Here is a 13,358-nt window from a genome sequence, read left to right as displayed (position 1 = left end):
CTAGGAACCTTTCAGACTATTGGTAAATCACTTACTCTTAATCTTTTTTTAGTATGTATCTCAATATGTATTTCTATGGAAGTAATTTCTAAATAAATATAACCTTTTTTGGATCAATTGATGTCTATGCAGGTCTCAATGTGGTTTGCGCGCACTGACATGACACTCTAGCAGTTTATGCCTATATAGATAAGGATGTTGGCTACTGTCAAGGTGAGCAGTGATGATCCTTTGCTCATGGATGATATCGTTGACTATGTCAAGTACTTACAACTTCAGATTAAGGTACTTGTCCCTCTTACATTCATGTGTTTTCATTCGGACATGTATAAATTGTACTTAAACTTAAAAATACACTGCTTGTATTTAGACTTAAAAATGAGTTTTCACATTTTTGTACATGCTATCCTGCTCACTTTGTTTTTAATTTAATTTTCCTTGTATTGGACTAGACTACTTTATCTCTTAGTTTCATTCGATTAGATGCTTCCCAGTAGACCTTTTAGATGTTTCCTAGTATACCTTTTGATATACATAAGTAATATGGATGTGTAATTCCTAAATTACACATGCGTATCACATGTGTAACTCCTAGTTACACTAGTCATATTTATGTGTAACTTCCAATTACACTGGATACATGCATATGTAACTCCTAATTACACATAATAAGATAAGTTATTAAGTATTTTTCTGCCATTTATGTTATTCGCCTTGCAATTTGTTCTATAATTCTGTTTTTCCATTTTTTTTCATCCAACCTAATCCCATGGATGTTTATTTTGTTGTAGATTGATCGCTATCGTATGTGTCAAAAATAAATTACACTTTCTCACAACTCAAAATAAATAATATAGCAAGGGTAAGAAAGGATCGTTCCCACAGAGAGGATCTAGGTTGTCAAGTTGTTTCGGTTTCCTATATGAACAAGGGGGATTTCTGATTTCTATGTAAAGGAAAATAAACTAAAAGCAAATAATGAAATAAACAAGCAAATCAATAAGATGAATATATTGGTCAAGGATTAGTTTTCATTCACAAACATGAATTTGTAACAATAACTTGAATTGAAATTTAATCTCAACTTTTATCAAAGGTCCTAGGATACCTTGATCGCAAGAATATCCCGCTAATTTCCTCTTGTCATCAACAAACACATTAAAAGATGCGAAAGTGAATTCTTCCTAGAAAGCAACCTAAAGTGTAAAAGCACAATTAAGTTTAACTCCCTAAGAGCACTAAGTTGTATGAAATAAGACTAATCAATGCAAACGAACGTGTAAAAGCACTAATCCGTTTTAACAAAGGTTATGATCCACATGTGACTACTAGGATGTATCACTACAAGCAATAATCACAATTATGCTACGTATATTCAAGGTGTATCACGTTTACGTATAATAAACCCTAAACTAGCAATAGATATGATTACGAGTTCCACCAATTTGCAACTTGACAAAACTAACAATCAATCATACATGGCGATATTTCTAGCGAATCATAATCGACAAAACATGGAGACAAAACTAATTTATTAAATAAAAACCCATATTTGGAAATCCAACTTATTCCTTAACCAATAATAAAATCTAGGTAGTCATGGCATGGGAGTTCATCACAAGAAGAAAAAGAAAACTCATGTTTCTAACCCTAGGCTAAAAGTAGAAGAAGAAGATAATAATATGGAGATATCTCGGTTTAGAGAAAAAGACTTTTATATTTATATGCTTCTCCCAATCCAAAAGGATACTCTTTCCAATATTAGGTCTTCTCAAAACCCATCTCCAAGTGGTCCACTAGGCCCATGTATGAGAAATATGTCTCTGGAATTTTGGGTCCAAAACTGGTCGCCGGAGTGATGACGTCATCATCGGAATTGCTGACGTCATCGCCGGAATCCGGTCACCGTCGTCGGTTTTCGGTCATCGGAAAAACTACTCAGGCCACCTGAGATATCTGAAACTGTCACCAGGCAATTGTATCCTTCCAGCACCTCAATTCTACTTCTCTGCAGTTCAAACATTCACAAAATACCATCTAAGTCAATTCTTTGTTCTTGCGAAAACGTAGTCAAAAGCGTGACTCGTAGCTCATATATCCTGCAGTCGATTCTTGCATCCGACTCATACCCCTTTCATGATTCAGTGAAACATTATGATCCATGCTTCAAGATCCAAAATCCGACATCCCGGCCTATGCTCACCAGCTCACCATTCTCGCTGTGTTTTCGCACAATTTCCGCAGCTTCCCTGCAACCTAACATACATCTATTTCAACTTCACTGCTCAGCTCACAACAATCAACATCCCTTCAACATTCTTCCAGCCATCACTTCAGTCAAAACCCATAACAGCTGCACAACCAACCCTGCAATTTAGCTTAGCTGTATCATTATCAGCACCACCTCAACATCAGTTCCATTGCCACTGCCAACATCACATTCCCCTTCATTGCAGCTTAGCCCACAGCATCATGCCTCAATCTCATTACAGCACCAACAATTCAATCTTCTCTTGTTCTGTGTATTGTTCAAATCCAACACAAACCCATTCTTTCATCTTCAATTTCAGATCAAATACAAACCCTAAACTGAAATCTCGAATCGTCACCTGTACCTGCAATTTCCCATTGCTGCACTGAGAACAACCAATTTCTCCACCATTTCTTCATCCTTCCAAACAACAAAATCAGGGTCTTCTCGTTCTCAAACAAACTCAAACCCTTAATTCAATTTCATCTCTTCGATTCACAACATCCACTAGACCCTCGAGAATCAAGGCAGCGCGGCAGCAAAGCAAATAGGCAGTAAGACTAGTCACAACTAGCTTGAAATGTGAAGAACTACTCGTTCAGGCCTTTCTACAAACAACCTGTGTGCAGTTTGCTGTTCTTACAGATATGAACCTGCTGCTGATCTGAAATTCATTTCACAACTCCTTCCCTGCAGTCATACACACAAACCCATATTCTCAATGCATCTGAAGCACACATATAGGCCTGAATCTCCATTAATACTTCAATCAATCGACTGCAAACTTGTTTCTTCTCTGATTTCTTGGCTTGAACAACGGCTTAAATAGATGAAACTCGATCATCTGCTCATTATTCTTCTCACCCTTGAACCCATGGTATGCCGGCGTGAATCCTTGGTGTAGCAGCTCTCGATCCAGGGAGAAGGGATTGAACTTAGTTGAGAAGAAATAAAACTTCAATTTCGAATCCTTTCTTTACAGGATGTGTTCAAAGTACAGGCTGGTGGTCCTGAGTTATCTTGTGACTTGGCTTCCATGAGCACTGAGTGCAAGTGCCTTCATCCGTTCCATTCAACTGTCAGTCTCATGAGACTGACAGTTCCCGTTATGCTCTGTGGCTGCCTTGAGTAGAAGTGGCGTCCGCCTTTAACAATTCTGTGTTGTCTCAGTTTTGCGACAACTTTTACTTGTTTCAACCGCTTCCAGATTCTTCATACGACGTCGGTTTGACTCCATTCTTTCGCCATTGCCTTCGTCTTTTCGTCCTCTTCAAGTTGATGCGAATAAGCTTCGGATTTGAGCTAGTTCCACTTTCTTTTGGTTAAGTTGGCCTCAAACACCTAAGGAACTCAAAAGCAAACAAAATCAAAGCATAATGATACAAAAACTACCAAGAAAGCAAAGCATTTAAGTACCTAACTAGTGCAAATATTGCACCTATCAAATTTCCCCTCACTTGCCTTTTGCTAGTCCTCGAGCAAATCAAACAAAACAAAAATACAACTACTCCGTGTCGTCGAGGCTACGGTTACTCCTGGCATGAATAACAGGAATTTAAACCCCTAGGTGTCCCTAGTGGACGAGTTATAGTCTCGTGAAGGTTTACAAGAGGTGTACCTACAAAACCTATTTTTCCAACTTACTAGTTCTCCGTAATGATAGCATCCAACGCGCTAAGAAGACATAGAAATTCTGCACACTAGTAATAAGAAGTTAGACACATAAATGAACACAATCTCATCCTTAAAAGTTGAGAGAGAAATAACCATCCCTTATCGAAAGAAATTCGGTTCGAAGTGATCGAAAGTCTCGACTCTGCCTCACAAGAAAGGGTTTTATGAAGTTTCTCTCAATAATAAATAGCTTTTTATGAGTCACACATGTGTCGAGGTAGGAATGAAGAGAGAATCCTGCGACACGTTGAATGGTAGGAAGGAAAAAACCCTCCGAATTGTTTTGCAAACCCACATCTTTTATTCATTTTGAAAACCCTTTTTCTGACGATCTCTAAGAAAGGAAATCAACCACTTAACGAAGGTGGGAATATGCTTACTTACCTCTTCGGCGTGCAGTTAGCACCACTCTCACAACATCCATAGAAACGTCTTCGGTCTTCAACTCTTGATGATGAAATCTTGAACTTCGGTCTTCAACTGTCGATGATAACTCTTGAACTTCGTAGAATCTTGACAATGTGATTCTTTCCTCTAATTCCTTGTTGCTTGAAACTTCATTGTGGATATTCCTTCTTTCCATTGGCTTTATTGAAAGAAAACAAAACTAAAAACGAACTATACAAACCCAAAATATGATCCAAAGAATTTTTCTTGTCTATTTTTTTTATTGAGACAAGAAAAATAAAACAAATATAAAATAAAAATAAAACAAAATAATAAAACTAATAATAAACGTAACAAAATTTTCTCTTGTCTCTTTTTTTCTGTTTTTTTTTCATGAGACAAGAGAAATAAACCAAATACAAAATAAAAACAAAACAAAATAATATAACAAAACTAATAATGAACCTAACAAAATTTTCTCTTGTCTCTTTTTTCTTTTTCTTTTTTATTTCTTTTTTTTTTCATTTTTTTTTTTACTTTTTTTTAATCATCATCAACAACAAGGAGTTTACAATTATTGGATGGAAGCCTGGAAACAAGCTGTGCTCCAATCCCTTTATTGAGAACCACACCTATCCTATGAAAGAGAAAATCCCCGATTAAGACATTCTCATCTGACTAGCCATATAGTTTCGCAACCTATTCAGGAACTCCTCGGTATCACTCCCCAACCCACCTAAGGTTGTGAAGGCAAGAACTCCAAACCCCAGCTTCTGACCCTTGCATTTCTCCAAATACTTGGCCCTCTTCTTCACCGCCGCATTATCCATAGCCCGACCAAGATCAAAATTACGTTCCCAAGCGCCAGTGAAGGGGGAAACCACCGTGACATCCAAGCACATATCATGGCCATTATCCTAACCATACACAAGGATATCCGCTGGGAGTAAAGCCTACCCATCATCCGAAAGGAGTCCCAAATCTACTTCCTTTCTGGCAGGAAGACTCGCACGATAACAAATGTTCGCAAAGGTGTCACGCATTAGGTCATGCCTGTATTTGATCCCGACCCCGTGCTTGCAATGCAATGCAAAAACTTTATTACTTTCATTGAGAGTTGAACTCAAGACCTCCCACTTACTAAACGGGTGCTCTGACCAACTGAGCTATGAAAGCTTATTAAGAAGAAAACTATGATCCGAAAGTTTTTTTTTTTTTTTTTTGAAACAAGAGAAAATAATATACAAATATGATAAAATAAAAAATGCAAGTACAAAGGTCATGGTGTAAGTACTTTACCGCTTGATTCTTCACAACTTATATGTCTCGATATCATAAACTTCTTGAATTCTCATCTTGATAATATTCGCTCTTTTACAATAGTCTTCAACTTGTAAAAATTATGCTCCTTGTCTAGTTGCTATACTTGAATGTGAAATCTGCTCATTTATGTATTGTTGCTTGTAAACCTTGAACGTCTTCAACTTTCCTTCGAATTTGTGATGCTCCTCTTGTTGATGATGATGGTGTTTTTATGGACCTGTTGGTGTAGAGAGATAAAGTGGATGGTGCTAACTGCGAACAAGAATACAAGTGGTATGTAAGTTAGCAATTCGATGTCACCATTCATGATTGATAAAATAGCACTCAAGAGATCAAAATAGTGCTTCTATCGGTGGGAGGTTGGGTAGCTCACCATTCTACCCGGAGTTTACGTACGGTGACACACACTCTAAAAGCACATATTTAGACAGGTACAAAGAAGTGAAGGTCGGTGCCTCTCATGACGTAACATGGGTAGTCTCCACTATAGGGGATCACAAATATAATACGAATTCAGTCTGCACCTCATTTGCCACTGGCTTGGTTAAATCCAACTTTAACTCTCATACAAGTAAGAAACCCGATCACGTTGTCTGTCATCTCTAAGTTCAGTCACTCTTATGAGAATTTCGATGTAATCTTAGCTACATGTATACTATGTGACTCTAAACTAACTACAAGTTGGAGTTATTCATGCATTAATTTACAAAAAATTTGAAAAATCATGAAAATTTTACAATGCAAGCTTAACCCCCCCCCCCCCCCCCCACCCACCCACACCCACCCACCCACACACACACACTTAAACTTCACATTGTCCTCAATGTGAAAAACCGAAAATTCTGAATTCTGACGTACCAGAAAATAAAACACAAAAACTGTACAAATTGGTAAGGAATTTGGCAAAACACTATTTCAGTAAAGTTGTTCGCCTACGGCTTTTATACACAGTGTCAAAAGGGCACAGTGTTTCGATAAACGGTCTGACAGTTATGGTCTCTGGACTGAACTACGCGCAGTCTGAAATTTTCTGACGAAAAGGTATTCGTCATCATTTTCTTCTAAAATAGATTATTGACTCAAGGAAGTTAAACATGGGGATGCAAATATGATATGAAAAACGAAAGATAGAAATACAAACTCAGTGGGTTTCCTCCCATTTAGCGCTTAGTTTAACGTCTTTAGCCCGACTTGCACGACGAATTCCCCATACACCAATAATCGGAAAAGTTGGGGATCCACCCATAGCACCTGTTTTAAAAACACTAACTTCACACACATATTAGCACAATAAAATATAAACGGAGCTATTAACCGATAAAAGTTTCCCCCGCACTTATTCTTGTCCACACTTGGAAGTGTATAAAGAATGTAGAAGTCGGGTACTTCCACGGTTTCTTGTTCCAAGACCTGCATACTTTGAGAATCAAGTACCTTTAATGGAGGAAATCGAGAAACAAAGTCATTCAACAATATTCTCGAAGCACATACATTCAAACCAATAAGAGGTAAAGAAGAAGAAGAAACAATATGCAAAGAGTTAGACAAACCTTGCACAATCTCTTGTATCACATAATCCTCGTCATCCTTGAAAAATTCAAGTGAATTACTCACCTCTTTTATATCATGGTCCTCTATCAACCCTTGCAACCATTCTTCATCCGTTTCTACCTTAACTAAAGTCTCGGCATTAACATCATCATTATAATCCTTTGCAAGATCAATTGGGTCTTCCACAATATTGGTCATAACGATCACATTCTCAACATACTCGTCATCATTAGGCTCAAACTCTTTTGCGGCTGCAAATTTCGCTATAAGGAACTTTTTTAGAAGACTCAAAAATGCATCATCCTCAAGCTCCACCCTTTGAATAGGCTCTTGATCATTATTAAGATCAATGCTTGAGTAATCTACACAAGTGTAAACATATTCCTCTTCGTCTTCATTTTGATCCCAAAAAGATTCTGTTGTACACCTTTGGGAAATGTCACCATGGGTTGGTTCAAGCGACGTATGTTCATAATCATCATCACTTTCATAGTTAACATAAGATTGGTTGTCGCTGAATTTAGTGTTGCTAACCTCAAACTCATCCTTTTGAATAGGCAAATGATCATTATTAAGATCAAGAGTTGAGTTAGCTACACAATTATCAACGAAAGTCCCCAAAGGTTGGCCCTTTTCAACATTAGAATCAATCAAATATTCATCACACACCACAGGCACATTAGAATAATTATTGCTTTGAAAACAAAAATCTTCTTCATACCTTTCTTTCTTGTATTCATCAATGCTTCTTCGTAAGATATCCATACCTTCACGAAGTTCTTGGAGTTGCTCGTTTGTAGCCTCTTTATATTTTTGAAACTCTTGTCGTAAAAAGTTGGAAAAGTTGTCTAACAAGTTAGAGACTTGTTGTTCACGAGCATAAGAATCCTCCAATCCTTGTGGTTGTTCACACACATACCCGCCATAAGGTTGTTGAGGAAAACTATAAGGATCCATGGAATATTGGTCATATCCAATGAATTGGTTTTGATTATACCCTTGGAATTGTTGGAAGTTGTCATGTTGTTGAGATTGTTGGAAACCGTATCCATTGTTCCAATATGCTCCATCCATGAGAAATAAGTACCTGAAACACAATTCTCAAAACAAGGTTAAAAACCAGAAAATAAAACAAAACTAAAAAAAAAACAAGAAAATAAGAAACCAAAAACAAGTGACAACCGCTGCCTCCCCGGTAGCGGCGCCAAAATTGATCGCTATCGTATGTGTCAAAAATAAATTACACTTTCTCACAACTCAAAATAAATAATATAGCAAGGGTAAGAAAGGATCGTTCCCACAGAGAGGATCTAGGTTGTCAAGTTGTTTCGGTTTCCTATATAAACAAGGGGGATTTCTGATTTTTATTTAAAGGAAAATAAACTAAAAGCAAATAATGAAATAAACAAGAAAATCAATAAGATGAAGATATTGGTCAAGGATTAGTTTTCATTCACAAACATGAACTTGGAACAATAACTAGAATTGAAATTTAATCTCAACTTTTATCAAAAGTCCTAGGATACCTTGATCGCAAGAATATCCTGCTAATTTCCTCTTGTCATCAACAAACACATTAAAAGATGCGAAAGTGAATTCTTCCTAGAAAGCAACCTAAAGTGTAAAAGAACAATTAAGTTTAACTCCCTAAGAGCACTAAGTTCTATGAAATAAGACTAATCAATGCAAACGAACGTGTAAAAGCACTAATCCGTTTTAACAAAGGTTATGATCCACATGTGACTACTAGGATGTATCACTACAAGCAATAATCACAATTATGCTACGTGTATTCAAGGTGTATCACGTTTACGTATAATAAACCTTAAACTAGCAATAGATATGATTACGAGTTCCACCAATTTGCAACTTGACAAAACTAACAATCAATCATACATGGTGATGTTTCTAGCGAATCATAATCGACAAAACATGGAGACAAAACTAATTTATTGAATAAAAACCCATATTTGGAAATCCAACTTATTCCTTAACCAATAATAAAATCTAGGTACTCATGGCATAGGAGTTCATCACAAGAAGAAAAAGAAAACTCATGTTTCTAACCCTAGGCTAAAAGTAGAAGAAGAAGATAATAATATGGAGATATCTCGGTTTAGAGAAAAAGACTTTTATATTTATATGCTTCTCCCAATCCAAAAGGGTACTTTTTCCAATATTAGGTCTTCTCAAAACCCATCTCCAAGTGGTCCACTAGGCCCATGTATGAGAAATATGTCTCTGGAATTTTGGGTCCAAAACTGGTCGCCGGAGTGATGACGTCATCATCGGAATTGCTGACGTCATCGCCGGAATCCGGTCACCGTCGTCGGTTTTCGGTAATCGGAAAAACTACTCAGGCCACCTGAGATATCTGAAACTGTCACCAGGCAATGGTATCCTTCCAGCACCTCAACTCTACTTCTCTGCAATTCAAACATTCACAAAATACCATCTAAGCCAATTCTTTGTTCTTGCGAAAACGTGGTCAAAAGCGTGACTCGTAGCTCATATATCCGGCAGTCGATTCTTGCATCCGACTCATACCCCTTTCATGATTCAGTGAAACATTATGATCCATGCTTCAAGCTCGAAAATCTGACATCCCGGCCTATGCTCACCAGCTCACCATTCTCGCTGTGTTTTCGCACAATTTCCGCAGCTTCCCTGCAACCTAACATACATCTATTTCAACTTCACTGCTCAGCTCACAACAATCAACATCCCTTCAACATTCTTCCAGCCATCACTTCAGTCAAAACCCATCACAACTGCACAACCAACCCTGCAATTTAGCTTAGCTGTATCATTATCAGCACCACCTCAACATCAGTTCCATTGTCACTGCCAACATCACATTCCCCTTCATTGCAGCTTAGCCCACAGCATCACTGCCTCAATCTCATTACAGCACCAACAATTCAATCTTCTCTTGTTCTGTGTATTGTTCAAATCCAACACAAACCCATTCTTTCATCTTTAATTTCAGATCAAACACAAACCCTAAACTGAAATCTCGAATCGTCACCTGTACCTGCAATTTCCCATCACTGCACTGAGAACAACCAATTTCTCCACCATTTCTTCATCCTTCCAAACAAAAAAATCAGGGTCTTCTCGTTCTCAAACAAACTCAAACCCTTAATTCAATTTCATCTCTTCGATTCACAACATCCACTAGACCCTCGAGAATCAAGGCAGAGCGACAACAAAGCAAATAGGCAGTAAGACTGGTCACAACTAGCTTGAAATGTGAAGAACTACTCGTTCAAGCCTTTCTACAAACAACCTGTGTGCAGTTTGTTGTTCTTACAGATATGAACCTGCTGCTGATCCGAAATTCATTTCACAACTCCTTCCCTGCAGTCATATACACAAACCCATATTCTCAATGCATCTGAAGCACACATATAGGCCTGAATCTCCATTAATACTTCAATCAATCGACTGCAAACTTGTTTCTTCTCTGATTTCTTGGCTTGAACAACGGCTTAAATAGATGAAACTCGATCATCTGCTCATTATTCTTCTCACCCTTGAACCCATGGTCTGCCGGCGTGAATTCTTGGTGTAGCAGCTCTCGATCCAGGGAGAAGGGATTGAACTTAGTTGAGAAGAAATAAAACTTCAATTCCGAATCCTTTCTTTACAGGATGTGTGCAAAGTACAGGCTGGTGGTCCTGAGTTATCTTGTGACTTGGCTTCCATGAGCACTGAGTGCAAGTGCCTTCATCCGTTCCATTCAACTGTCAGTCTCATGAGACTGACAGTTCCCGTTATGCTCTGTGGCTGCCTTGAGTAGAAGTGGCGTCCGCCTTTAACAATTCTGTGTTGTCTCAGTTTTGCGACAACTTTTACTTGCTTCAACCGCTTCCAGATTCTTCATACGACGTCGGTTTGACTCCATTATTTCGCCATTGCCTTCGTCTTTTCGTCCTCTTCAAGTTGATGCGAATAAGCTTCGGATTTGAGCTAGTTCCACTTCCTTTTGGTTAAGATGGCCTCAAACACCTAAGGAACTCAAAAGCAAACAAAATCAAAGCATAATGATACAAAAACTACCAAGAAAGCAAAGCATTTAAGTACATAACTAGTGCAAATATTGCACCTATCATAGATATACAAGAATTTTGGTATTGAGGAAGACAAAAAGGGAGAGGAACATGATTTCACATTTTTAACTCGTTTATTGTGTTCAGTAATAACCAATTACTATGGTTGATAAACGAAGAAATTATTGTAAATAAATATTAAATTAATACATGTATTTTCTGTATGTGTATTTTTGATGTGTAACTGCTGAGTACACATCCATATGTATGTGTAACTTCTCAATACACATGTTATATGGGTGTGTAACCTTTGGATACAAATATTATATGAATATGTAACTTCTGGATACACATGCAATACGTATGTGTAGCTTCTGCGTACACATGTGTAACTACTGACACATCTATATACAAGTGTAACTTTGCATTACACATGTCATATGAATGTGTAATTTCTGGATACACATGCCATATGCATGTGTAACATCTGTATACACATCCATATGTTGGTGGTGGTGGATGGCGACGGTGGTTGTCAGTGGCGGTGGGCGGCGGTGGTGGTCGGAGGTAGTTGGTGGTGGTGGCGGTCGGCGGTGGTGGTCGGAGGTGTTGGCGGTGGTTGGTGGTGGTTGTGGTGGTCGGAGATGGTGGGAACATCATCACACAATATTTTAATAATTTTGGGTCTAAATTTAAATTTTAGTATTTAATTATGGGCTTGACAATATGCATAAGGATATCAACGTTTTTTAATATTTCGGGGCATAAATTTAAACTTCTTTTAATTAAGGGCTTGATATTATGGGTAGCCCATGGGTGGGGCCTTAGCCTAAGGCCCTTAACTAAAAGAAGTTTATGACTAGTACAACCGTAGCCACGGTGGAAGGGTCGACCAAAGAACTTGATGAAACGACACCACTTCGCATGTCCTACACATTCATCTAATTAAACATTCATTCATATCCATATCCAAATGCTCATCACACAGACTCTACCAACACTTCACAACCTTCCTTGATCTCCACCAGTGCCTTCACTGCCATCAGCACACCCGTTATGCATGACATACCTGAAAAAAATACTCTTTCTGCCTATCCATTGCATAACCATGTCATGCACTTCCCTTACGATATCAAAACTTCTGCATCCGCACTCCTCTCCATTATGTCAGCAGCATCATAAACTGAAGCTCAAACACATCTCAAAAGCAACTGTCCTTGCTTCATCTAATACTCTTAGGTATTTCAGAAACACCATTACCCATTTCTCCATCTCTGCAATTCAACCCCATTCCCTTCTCTGATTCTTTCTGAACCCTTCAATCACCATTGCAGCAACAACAACTCTCACACCATCTACATATCTTGTACCACCAATCTTTTACAACCGACTGTCAAAGCTTCATAGCTATAAGCCACACTTCCTGCAATCTCAGACCTGCAATACCAATCCTTACTGTTTCCTTCTAACTCCACCAGAATTATGTCCCAGTAAACCTTTAAAGACAAGCCAATTGACACAACCAGCACCAACACCTTCAATACTTCTCTGTAACTGCACCTTACGAATTCATTCTTCTCCTGAGTTCAAATACCAACATCTCAGCATATGCACTTCCTTGCATCACCACCTGCAATGACTCCACCAGATACAGTAACCCGTCACCTTCATCTTCAATCAAATACACAAAACTTCAAGAATTTCACTCAGCTTCAGCATCCTACACAAGCCATTCTTCAAATCCATGAGAACTGCCAAAGGTTCATCTTCAGTTAACCACCATTCTTAAATTCTTGATAGCAACCACAAATTCACTCCAAACTCAAAGATTTGCTTTTAATCTCAAACCTTAACTTTGTGAAACCATCACCAGGACCCTAATTTCATTTCTAAATTAAATCAAATCCTAAAAAATTCTTTCCCTATCATGTTTCAGTGTCAAGCAGTGTTAAAATCAAATCCTAAGGAAACCCTAGGTTCTTCATACTTAATTCGACAAAAATTGATAGTAGTTGAGTGATTGAATCATTGAAGAAGATATGATGAACGTTCGATAGATCGAAGCATGAAGAAATAAGATTGAAATCGTACCTTCAATCTCATAACAAGAACACCCAAAA

At 38.0% G+C, this 13,358-nt stretch overlaps 1 non-coding gene across 1 annotated transcript; it reads right to left on the bottom strand.

Moving 5' to 3' along the window:
- Nucleotides 1-5,414: 5,414 nt before the first annotated feature.
- On the bottom strand, nucleotides 5,415-5,488 carry TRNAT-AGU. Its single transcript has one exon. It is a non-coding gene; the product is annotated as a tRNA-Thr (tRNA).
- Between the last annotated feature and the right edge of the window lie 7,870 nt (nucleotides 5,489-13,358).

Source organism: Papaver somniferum, chromosome 9 (genome assembly GCF_003573695.1).
Source record: "Papaver somniferum cultivar HN1 chromosome 9, ASM357369v1, whole genome shotgun sequence".
Classification (NCBI taxonomy): Eukaryota; Viridiplantae; Streptophyta; class Magnoliopsida; order Ranunculales; family Papaveraceae; genus Papaver; species Papaver somniferum.
The sequence above is the reverse complement of the archived record's forward strand: the minus strand, read 5'-3'. Positions and strand labels throughout refer to the sequence as shown.